Raw genomic sequence first — 12,885 nt, forward strand, 5'->3', positions numbered from 1 at the left:
CAAAACAAGTTTCAGAACAAAATTTCTGAAAGATACAGAAAGTGTGGCCAGTGAATTAAGACAGCCGAAACTCAAACGTTCAGAAGAATATCGAATTACGTGATAAGAAATAAACATTATCAGCATTAGGGATGTATCAAACTTAGGTCCTATAATAAAGTAGTAGTATATTTACCGGGCGGCAGCATTCATTCTTTCCATGTGGCCCAGTTGTCTTCTTTGCTGCGTTTCGTCTGGAGGATCGATGACTTGTGTCTTCACGATTTTGATTCTGGTCATCAACTTAGAGCCATATCGAAGCTTGTAGGCAATTGACGATAGACGGCCGCGTTCACGCTTCATAGCTGCAGGTAGATCCGTTCTGACGGTGATCGGTCTGCTGACGGCGACGACGTCGTTCGTCGATTGCCGACGGTTTGTGGACGTGAACAGGTCGCTCGAAGGCTTGAATTATCTCATCATGATCTTTCATGTTAACGAAACGAACAATGATGGGCTTCGGGGAGTCGCGTGAATAAGCCAGTTCGTAGTTCCTTTCTGCGCATGATCAAAAGATTCTACGCATGATCAGAAGAAGGTCATTTGTACTAAAGTGACATGGCGTTTTAAAATCTAATGAGATGAGCACCAACTTTGATGTCTTGATTATTCATATATTCTTTTGAATTGTCGTTTTCATTTACATCCACAAAAAACGACAATACTTCCACGAACGACTGGTATTTCACAGTTTGCAAAGTACATTGTGCAACATGCTAAGATATGCATTCAAAGAAATTATACAACAAATGCCTTCATTAAGTGTTCATTTGTGTGCTATTCTAGTCACCTGGGGCCCGTTTCATAAAACTTTTGACTTGCAACTGTAACATCTCCCATATCTATGGCAAATCTTGTTATTGCAATGGCAACTTGTCATAGTTGCAAATATCCGTTTCATAAAAGCAATGACAAATTGTTATCGTAAATAAAAATAATTAAATGAAAAATAGTTCGTGAACGAGCCTGATATGCAGCTAACAGCCGGTTTTTTTCTTCACACACGTCGTCTGCGATAAAATTTTGATGGTGACAGAATTTACGGAAAATTTGAATCGGAGATGTAAGTACTTTCTAATTATCGTATTTATTCAATTATTACATCATTTGATAAAGTAATAAATAAATCACTTCCGAAAGAATGACATTGATAATACATATCATATTTCCATCGTTTTCTACGAGGTAAACATGCATTTTGCCCGGGGATATCGTGGAGGCATCATCGAGATGCCGAGTGGTCGCTATCCCGGAGCTTCGGCGTAGTAGTGTTGGTGTGTGTGGGGTGGAGCTCGAATGAGCGGCGTTGCGACTGTACTGTCTTGACTCTGAGAGTTGCATCTGTCTTTCTTTCTGACTTTAGTCTTTAATTACCTAATTCAGTGCGATATGTGAAAAGCTGTGTGAGAGTGAGCCTTTATTTTTTGTGGCTTGGGTTGTTGTGGGCGACAAAAATACAGTCAAGTCTCGAGAATCATGAATGGGTTTCGATTGGTGTTCACGCTCAAGTTTGGCCTCGGCTTGGGCATGTTTTTTTTTTTTTTTTTTGGGGGGGGGGTAAGCATTTACTCTGTAACTGTGAGGGATTGTTTTTCTTATAGTTTTCAGGAGGGGGGGGGGGGCTTGCGAGTATAAAAAAGTTTGGTGGCCAGACAGTAATCAAAAAAGGCAAAATTATTTTTTTTTGAAAGCTGTGACTGTGAGTTAGCAAAAATTTGACCGGCAGGAAGTTGGTTGGATATTCGATATTCAAACTGTGAAGTTGGTTTGACATTCAGGTTCGATATTCAAACGCGTGTGAAGTTGGACGGATATTCAATATTCTAAAATTAGGGGTTTTGAAAGCTAGCTAGGGGGTTTAAAAGGTGCAGCACGTCTCGGGCAACCATAAAATCACTGGCTTGCCCTAATTACGAGGACTTTCAGGGGACAAAAGTCAGTGAAAAAAAGGTATGAATTTTTTTTTTGTTGAGAGGCCTGAAGGGTATTCCGACGGCCTAGCCGGGGTAATCACATGTCCTAACTTGTAGAACTTGACTCGGGCAACAAGATAAGCCCTAACTTGACCCGGCGCATGCACATTTAGGGGGCTCAAATTAACAAAATTAAAGGGAATAAAGGGCTATATAGAGCATTTTTTTTAATTTAAAAAAAGTATTTTTTTCAAGGGGCCCCAAGGGATATCCCAACGGCCTAGCCAGGGTAACCACCTATCTTAACTTGTAGAACTCGACTGGGGCAACAAGATAAGCACTAGCTCGACCCGGCGGATGCACATTTAGCGGGCTCAAATTAACAAAAATGAAGGGAATAAAGGGCTATTTAGAGCATTATTTGCATGTTTTTTGTTGAATTCAATTGACCATTGACCCCCCCCCTCAAGAAAAAAATAAATGAAATAAAAATATTGAAAATAGAATAAATAAAAAAAACCAGGCAAAATATATTACCGTATATATAATCTATAGAGGGGGGTAATCTAGATCTAATAATGTGTGCATTAGAAATTGCACATTACGTTGATGATGGACACAATTTATGTGCTGGAAATGACCACATTTGTCAAGCCTCATAGCTGAAATATCAAGACAGAGCGACCGAGGCCGAGACATCAGGCTTCGAGGATGCAAATTCTGGTCCCGAGGCCAGCCTCGGTATACAACACTGATAACTATAGCATCAGCATGCACTCTATACCCTACAAGATTGATAACAAAGACATGTGTTTCAACAAGAAATAATTGGTCAACATATATCTAAATGGGGTATTATACAGTACAATTGATCAACCAATGATACCAGGGGCCCGTTGCAGAAAGAGTTTTAATCAATCGCATCTCTAAAAATCATGCGTAACTTGATTTTCAACCAATCAACAGCGCGCATTTGGGACTTGCGATTGATTTTTTGACTTGCGTTTTAACTCAACTCTTTCTGCAACGGGCCCCAGTTCTTGTATTCTGACATTTAAATCCATGTTCCTCTGACCAATGTTGTCAAATAAGAACCTTGCTTTGAGCATAACATCCTCAAGGTGGTCTGAAATTCTATTAGAGGAAGGTGCAAGTACTCTTCTGTGGAAGTTCATTTTATGCTTTGACTGCTATATCTACAAGTTTTATTATCAATATGCTAGTGTTCTGAAGTTGATGTGTTAATAATCAAATGTTTATTCTACTTAAAACATAATAGATGGAGACCAGCAGCGTGGCAGCAGGAGCTAATGTTGGTTGTGATAAGGCATATACCACCATCAACAATGCTGCAATTGCAGTCACCACCACCACTGCTGCCACCACCATCAGTGCTGCTAATGCCACCACCACCAAGTCTGCTTCTGCCACTGCCATCACCATTGCCACCGCCACTACCAAGACCACTCCTGACACAAAGCCCCAAGTCCTCAACTGACCAGATATTGCAGCTGGAGAAGGATAGACCAGGAACTTCAAAGCCAGGGCTTGCCGGTCTCCTACAATAAGAAAATTGCCAAGGGCCCATCTAAAGAACTTCTAGCAGAATATTTGGCCACAGTTGTAGAAATGCAGAGACTAACAAACTACCACAGGTAATAGGCTTTGAAATATGGGTTGCAGAATGAATATCAGTAAAACCCATCATGATTTGCAATCTGATTTAACCCTATAAAGGTGGTGGGGGCCCAAAAATTTTCACGATTAATCAACAACGTGAAAGATGGTGCCGCGTGATTATATGCCTTTTTTAAAGATTCAGGAGTTTTCAGACAAAATTTTTGACACATGGGTACCCGGTCCTGAAATTACGCAACGTTGTGTAAGCACATGTCAGAATTGCTTTAAAATGTGATTTCATGAACAAATCCAATGGAAATTTGGTTTCTAGCCAAAATTCATAATTGCATCATACCGGTTAATAATTATTTTTACTGATTAAAATCAATTAATTTCATGGTTATTATTATGATAAGAAAATTTTGTCAACAATATAAAAAAAAGTAAAAAAAAAAAAAAAGAAATACTTCAGAAAGGAAAAAAAAAAATCGATTTTTATGTTTCTAAACAAAAAAAACTTCAAGGGGTTTGTTTATAAATTTCCAGCCAAATTCTAATTTCATGGATGATTTAGTAAAATATATTAATTGAAAATAATTTTAAATAATTTTAGAATGATCAAATATACAATTTTTTCATCTGTGGCTGGCATTTTGCATTCCTTCACAATTGCGCAATTAACTGTCAATCTTGAGGGCCCCCACCCCCCTTCCACCCATCTTTCCTGCCTCCAAAATACCCTGGCAGTCTTATTAGGGTTAGATAAGCAAACAAATTCTTACAATGGAGTGGCGTTATGAGCCAAATATTTTGAGAGGGCTAAATATGGCGGATGGAACAAAAGTTCTCCAAAGATGCGAGAGGGCGAAGGGAGTGAGCAAAATTTTTGAACTTTTTGATACAGAAATAAAATATTTGGAAAGATTTTGACGTAATAATGTTCAGTAAATACTTCTCTATTTCACCCTTTCCTGTTCTCTTTCTTTTCTTTTTTTTCTTGGCCCCCCATCTATATGCCAGTGATGGATTTAATACTTTTTGCATGTACAATGACAATGCTCGCTCTCTCCATCACCCATCCTCACTATGTGTATATGTGTGTGCAAGATAAATTATGAGGAATAATTGCATGAAGTGACGTTTCTCAACCAGAGATTCCTTATATATTATTTACTGTTGCATTTTTGTTCATCATATTAAACCATCTTGACCCCTTTACCCCCCCCCCCCCCCTGACAAAAACCTAGTAGTCACATGAAGTTTCCTTTTATTTTCTTTGATATACATGCAATGTATCCATGTGAGAAAATAAATTATAGTGCCAAACATTTTTTGAAAATTTCAGTTTAATTTATTCCTTCAGGTGAGGCTTTGTCCACAGTTCCAGAAAGACACAAGATGGTATCAGAAAGCCATGCCAAAATCAATGACTGAAGGGTTTGGAGAGCCAGATAAAGAGCCTAGAAATGTGATTTAACAGTAAGTTAAACTTATTTATAATTCTGATTCATTTTGGCATAGGAAGTAAGTCACATGATAACAATTTGAATGATTTTTGTCTTCTTGATTTGCTCTTTGTCAAGAATCCAAATTTTAGAATTAAACTCTAAGTTTGAGATGTTGATGAATTTTTTTTCAGCTGCAAAAGTAACAAACCAATATCAATCATTGGTAGATAATGTGACTTGCTTTCTCTTGCCAAATTGGTACATGTACACAACCTGCATGTACATGAATATTCTGCATTTCTATAATGATTGACCCACACCACTACCACCTAAGATGTAACATGTCAAATTACTGTCAAACTCACTTCATCATATTTTTAATTACCGGTATTAATTTTTCAGTAAAGGAGTAAAAGGACTCAGAAAGATTACCCGAAGAAGCTCACAATTTTTTTTTACTGGTAGACCCTTTACATTCATTTGAAGAATTGAGTTCATGCAAAATCAACTGAATGTAATGAGTACAAAATCCTGTTAATACACCTTACTAGGTGAGGCTATTCTGGTAGGTCATCCCGGGGGTGCCTGAGGATCTTGTCCATTTGGATAAATCTTGCAAAGTATCAAAAGGTATCTATTAAGGGTTAACAATGAAAGTGAAATTAGAAATAACTTTAGTATCTTGCTTATATGCATTATAAATTAATTACTATTTCAGGTACTTCAATCACATGATCAGTAGCAGGAGCAAAAACAGCAGCAAACACACGGGAGATGTAACGACTACATTGACCAACAACTACAGCAGCTTCCCACAATTTCTGCAGGAGATGCAAAAACCACACTGGCAATCTCAACAACATCAAGATGTCCAACAACCCCTCCGGGAGCGTTAACAGCAACCACATCTTCTACTCGAGTTTCAACAAACACAGCAAAAGCAGCACTTATGAAATGAATCTAATTGAAACTCCAAAGCCAATCTTTTACAAAATGAGACATCATTTATTCATTCTTTTACAGGATAAAGAAAAGGTTTTTTTTTGAAAGTGTAAATTTTGCAGGAACACAATGGATGTTCCTATATGTATCTATTTATTGAAATAAATGTGACTTTAATAGGAATGAATGATGATTCAATAAATATCTACTTTTTATTTGTCAATTAGTAAAAATACCTGTATTTTCTATTTAGAATGACAAAAGCAATTTATCAAATCAAAATCATCAAAAAATTTAGCAATATGGCTGTTAGGCCCTCAAAATTGTTGATATTTTGATAAAAAAGCTGTTTCTGCTGCAATATTTGACGCAACTCAAATAGCTGCGTCAAATATTTCCGCAGAAATTGTCATTTGCCGCTGAAAGTATCTGCGGCAAATATTTGACGCAGCTCAAGTAGCTGCGTCAAATATTGCCGCAGAAATTGTCATTTGCCGCTGAAAGTATCTGCGGCAAAGTTTTATGAAACGGAAACTTGCCGCTGTTTTGAGATTTGCCGCAGAAACACAGATTTGCCGCTGAAAATGGGAGTTGCCGCTGCGGCAAATGTTTTATGAAACGGGCCCCTGGTCTATTCAATTTCTTCATCCTGCTATGTAAGGCAAGCTTACGTAATATCTTCCTTTGAAATCTGCCTATCATAATGAAAGAAATGAAAGGTCATTTGACCAAAATTGTCCATGAAGTAATTACGAACTGGTCTATTGCTCGACGGATTCCGAACTGAAGGGAGTCCATGTGCATTCGCAATCGGGATCTTTTCAGCTTCTTCGCGAGGTACGTTGAGGAGTTCAGCGATGGCAGACGTTGTCTTCGTGAAAACATTTTTATCTTTTTCCTGTTCAATTCCATAAAGAAGCAAGTTCATCTTTCTTGTGTGTATTTCCAGCAAGATCAACTTTTCCTCTAAATCATTAACCCATTTCTTACATTCAGCAGCAACATTAGGAACGGTGATAGATTCTATGGTACTCACTCGAGCCGAGTTGTCGATCACGGACACTTCCAGATCAGCAACAAGCTGCTTCGTGGCTGCGAGATCTTTAAAAGTGGATATTTCACGGAATACCAAATCAAGCTTTTTGTTAATTTCTCCGTAGGATTCGGAGTTGGCCTTGTTACAACCGATAATGTCGCACCAACGCATAATGTCGCAGCAACGCACAATGTCGCAATCTGCGACATTATGCCAAGAGCGTCCGACGCATAATGTCGCAGTCAACGCATAATGTCGTAGTTTTTCTAACGCATAATGTTACATGTCGCAACGCATAATGTCGCAGCAAATCGTCAACGCATAATGTCACATGTCGCAACGCATAATGTCACAGCGGTATTTTCTTCAGGACTCGAGCTACAGATAAGATATAAAACATGCTTTGACTTAGTATTTTGAGACACGGAAAAGAGAAAGAAATTATTTTGAAATCAGGATTACTCTTTGTATGGATATTTGTCGCTTTATTACCATTTCGTCTACTGCCTTTTCCCAACTATCTCATGGTCTGATCTCATTTCGTCTACCATTAGTTAGTCAACTATCAACATAGTCCAATAGCCATTTCGTCTAATTACCATCTCGTCTAATAGCCAGTTGGTGTAATAGCCGTTGTGTTTATTATCATTTTTTTTTAGTCTAATTGTATTTTTTTCAGTTGGTCCAATATCCATTTTGTCCAATATCATTACGTCTATTACCTTTTGGTCTAATAGCCAATTGGTCTAATAACCACTTGGTGTACTCTCATTTTCGTCCATGTTCCATTTGGTCTAACTTCAGTTGGTTCGCTATCACTTTGTCTACATCCATTTCGGCTAACACTCATTTGGTATCGTTGCCACGGGTCCAATCACCAATAGGTCCAATCAATGGTCTAGGACAATTACCCCACGGACAATCACCCTTCTGGACAACTAATCCCTGACAATTTTACCCACCCGAGGACAATTACCCCCTGGATTTATTCCCGAGGACAATTACCCCCGAGGACAATTACCCCCCCCGCCCCCCCGGACAACTACCCCTAGGGCAATTTCCCCCCCGGACAATTACCCCCTGGACAATTACCCCCGGACAATTACCCCTGAACAACTGCCCCCCGATGACAATTACCCCCGGACAATTACCCCTTAGGATAATTACCCCCCCCCAGGACAATTACCCCAGAGGACAATTACCAACGGGAACAATTACCCTGCCCCGGGGACAATAACCCCCTAGACAAAGGGAGTGCACAGAGTTATGGCCTAAATTGTAAAATTACAAGCCGTTCTTGTGTATATTATCTTTGCATATTTTTTTTGCTTACAGTATTAAAACTAAAGCCACATCTTAATCTGGAATGTGCACCAATTTTTTTCACAATTCTTAGCTTCTTGTTAGATGAATTGTTTTAAAATAACAGGTTTATAGGCTATTCTTGTCAATAGTAGTGTTGATGGTTTGCGTTACCGACTTTCAATATTTTTACCTGTGAAGGTGTCTTTTTAATGTTTTATCTATATTTGCCTGATTTTTTCCTGAAATTAAACCCCAAATGAATCAAGAAAAATCAGATCAGTTGGAATCAGAGAAATTAGGCATTTGTGATTATTATGTCTAATCGTGTTTTTTCATGAATGTTCAATTGTTCTATGAAAACTTAGTATGTGGGCCAGTTTACACATTTTCTGATGTACAGTACATATGCGTAGCTATATAGCGCAAGCCCCCATCCCCATTTTTCATGATGCAGAAGGCATTGCTAAACAAAAAAAAGAAAAAAGGAGGAAAAGGAAGAAAAAATATGAAAAAGAAGAAAATGAGAGAGAGAGGGAGAGAGAAAAAAGGAGAAAGAGCGATATAAGAGAGAAAGTTATTAACATAAGATAAAGTAGAAAATATATTGAAAACCTGTGCCACCGACCCAGACCATTATAATGGTTCACGCCCGGGGGGGGGGGCAATCAGTATATAATAATGTGCCGCGGAGGGGACCCCCATTTTTACACTCAAATTTCCGTTCCAAGGCATAGCATCTTTGTCTTATTGAGAAAAAGAACAAAGAAAGCCGCTCCAAGGCAAAAAATTTTCTTCTTATCGAGAAAAAAAGAAGAAAGAAATCCGCTCCGAAGATTGTCATATTTTTCGTTACGCCGTTCCGGTCGCATTGCTACAATGCTACAATGAGCTGCAATTTTGGTGAAATGCGGCCGCAGAGCGCTGTCCGACCATCACCTCTGCGCGAGCGCACCCGGCGGACGTGCCGCCGGGCTAGCTACATCATGCACGCATGTCCGTTCCACAGGAATGCATCAGCACTGACACGCTAGCGATCCGTTCCAAGGACCCCGTTTTTTGTCTCTCCCGCGGCACACCCCTACCACTTTTTTGGTCGAGTGCCCCCTTCCCCCCTGGGGGTCACGCTTGATTCGATGCCAGAGAGAAGGTGGGGGGGGATTTTCCGGGGGTAATTGTTTGGCGGTAAATCTCTGGGGAATCATTGTCCTCGGGGGCATTTGCCGGGGGGGGGGGTAATTGTCTGTGAAATAATTGTCCAGGGGGTGATTGCAAGGAAGGTGATTTTCTGGGGGGGGGGGGTTCCTAGAACCGGTGATAGGACCTAATGGTGATTGGACCCATGGCAACGATACCAAATGATTGTTAGCCGAAATGGGTTTAGACAAAGTGATAGCAAACCAACTGAAGTTAGACCAAATGGAACATGGACGAAAATGAGAGTACACAAAGTGGTTATTAGACCAAAAGGTAATAGACGTAATGATATTGGACAAAATAGATATTGGACCAACTGAAAAAATACAATTAGACTAAATGATAATAAACACAACGGCTATTACACCAACTGGCTATTAGACGAGATGGTAATTAGACGAAATGGCTATTGGACTATGTTGATAGTTGACTAACTAATGGTAGACGAAATGATATCAGACCATGCGATAGTGGGGAAAAGGCAGTAGACGAAATGGTAATAAAGCGACAAATATCCATACAAAGAGTAATCTTGATTTCATTCTCTTTTTCGTGTCTCAAAATACTCAGTAAAAGCATGTTTTATATCTTATCTGTAGCTCGAGTCCTGAAGAAAATACCGCTGTGACATTATGCGTTGCGACATGTGACATTATGCGTTGACGATCTGCTGCGACATTATGAGTTGCGACATGTGGCATTATGCGTTAGAAAAACTACGACATTATGCGTTGACTGCGACATTATGCGTCGGACGCTCTTGGCATAATGTCGCAGATTGCGACATTATGCGTTGCTGCGACATTATGCGTTGCTGCGACATTATGCGTTGGTGCTGGGACCTTTCGCAATCCTCACGGACGCTAGTATTAGGGTCCCCTAACACAAAAGTTAACGCTTAATCATACACTTGATTTTTAAGATTGATTGTGCATTACAGTCAATAGAATCAAACGTAGAAAACTGCTCTACGATCAATGCTAAGCTTTGTGTAACAGGGGGGTTACAGGCCCTACAAATCTGCTTTTCGTGTGCAAAATCCCTTTCCGCGACACCCGCACCATACATGCATGTATATTACGACTGATGGCTGGAGATATTCAAAATGCAGGACCTAAAATAGATTATGACATGGATAAGAAAGTGGTTTTTCAAACAAATCGAGAACATATTGAGTGAGGAAAAACTTACTGAATGAAGGCTTAAATATAGATCATTACAGTCCATCGAATCGATATTACATTTAATGTGGATTATTGGTGGATCACTGGCAATTGATTTCATGGATCAGATCAACCTCTCCAGCTCTCCAGCCGAACATTTCGCATGCGTTGATATGTACACATCATATGCGATACCTTTGAACTCGTTTCCTTTTGTTTCTTTGTTTCTTTTGTTTACTCCTTATACACAAACGATATGCCTCTTGCACACGATGTGAGGGGCATTATGTTTTACATTCCCCAGAAATGGGGGATTAGATTCAAATTCCGGGGGGACCACTTCCATTGATGAGTGGATACCAGGCACGACCATGCTTCGAAAAGTACCCTAAACAAGGGAAGCAATTCTTTTCCAGATTATGAAAATGCATCTCTTAACAAGTATTTGGCTTGTGAAACCCTACAAGTATTGGATATATATCCCTTTTTTCACTGCATTTTAAACATCGTTTTGACACCCTTATAACGTTACATAGGCCTATATACGTAACGTACCTGCCCACTCTGTCCCCTTTTACGGGTGGTCGCTACTGGTATCCACTAATCAATGGAAGTGGGCCCCCCCGGGCGGCCTCTCGAGCTCTAGGAGGAGTCAAATGTGGCTTTGGAAAGACGTCCTCAATCGGATAAATCGCTGTTACCATAGTAGCAACCAGAATTTTGCACACGAAACGCATATTGAATGTTTCCGTCGCAGATGCGAAACGGAAAAAAATCTCATGTCACACAATTTGCATTGCAGGACTGAGTGTTACGACCATGATGACGGGCCCAAAAAGTCCCTTCCAAAGTCAACTACCGTTGTAAATAAGCGTTCGCGTCCTCAAACGAAAGGTCGGGAATATCGGTTGTAACAGGCCTTCTGTACTGCTGCCTCTACTATAAATAGCTGCGAGTTGCGGTTCGGCCTTTTGTGTCGAGGTGGTGGTGCGTGGCCTAGCCCCAGCTGCTATGTCGGTTCTCCTATTGTCAAGGGTGTGTGGTACCGCTTGCCGCTGGTTTCAGACCAGCAGCTTTCTCCTTGTTAGACGGGGTTAGCTTGGGCATGGGAGTAGCTAGACCTCCGTAAGAATCTTCCTGCGAGCTTGACGGCATATTGAATGGAGATTGAAGACAAGATTCTCCTTTTTTGTCTCTCGAACGTAGGTGGTATTCCTTCATATGCTGCTTTACGATTATACACCTCAGGAATGTCCAAGTAAAAATCAAAAGTTAGTGTGTATTTTGAAGGGTTTAATGTCCAAAAAGCAGCCTAACAAATAGCCATGTCACTCGTCAAACGTATACTCATCATACACGTTTATAGTTTATAATAATGATTTTTGTAGATCATCAGATGTTCTTTCTTTCATTCTCTTTGCGGACGACTCTAACTTATTTTTTTAACATAAAAATCCTCTTCACCTTGCTAATATAATCAACTCTGAACTAGAAAAATGTCACCCAATGGATAAGAGCAAATATATTGTCACTAAATCTTCAAAAAACAAAATATATGTTGCTTAGCAACTCTATTAACACACTTCCTGTTGATATCATTTTGGATGGAACTCCCTTGGAAAATGTCCCATATTAAGTTTTTTTGAATAACAGTCGATAATAAGCTCTCATGGAAATTCAACATTGATAACATGTGTAAAAATATTTCACGCAACATTGGTATAATTAACACGCTTAAATTTTGTTTACCATTATCGTCCCTGCTATTATATTCATCCCTTATATTGCCTTATTTATATTATGGAATTTTCGCGTGGGGGTAAAGCACAACAAACACTCTTAGATAAATTACAAAAGAAGTCGATCTCTTCGTATCATATGTCACACAGCATATTTGTCTCATACTGACCCATTATTGAAAATTAAAGACTTATATTTGTTTAATCTCGGTCAGTTTATGTATAACTATAACAATAACAACCTCCCAAATGTATTTAATCCAATGTTTCCAAAAAAAATCAATCCATTCATAACTATCCAACAAGGCGATAAGGTGAATTCCATTTACCACTTTTATATTAAGAACTTTGCTGGCTCAGATCACATTTATATAATGATGGACCGAAGTTATGGAACTCACTTCATAATGATATAACAACTGCAAAATCTTTGAACTCTTTTAAGACTAAATTCAAATTATATCTATAAAAAATCTTATAATAAAT

General features: G+C 39.2%; 1 long non-coding RNA gene across 1 annotated transcript; it reads left to right on the top strand.

The window, feature by feature from the left end:
• The first annotated feature begins 834 nt into the window (after window positions 1-834).
• Window positions 835-5,843, top strand: LOC121425690. The gene is made up of 4 exons (XR_005971519.1): window positions 835-1,102; window positions 3,232-3,607; window positions 4,936-5,051; window positions 5,739-5,843. It is a non-coding gene; the product is annotated as an uncharacterized LOC121425690 (long non-coding RNA).
• The last annotated feature ends 7,042 nt before the right edge of the window (window positions 5,844-12,885 follow it).

Source organism: Lytechinus variegatus, chromosome 12 (genome assembly GCF_018143015.1).
Source record: "Lytechinus variegatus isolate NC3 chromosome 12, Lvar_3.0, whole genome shotgun sequence".
Taxonomy (NCBI): Eukaryota; Metazoa; Echinodermata; class Echinoidea; order Temnopleuroida; family Toxopneustidae; genus Lytechinus; species Lytechinus variegatus.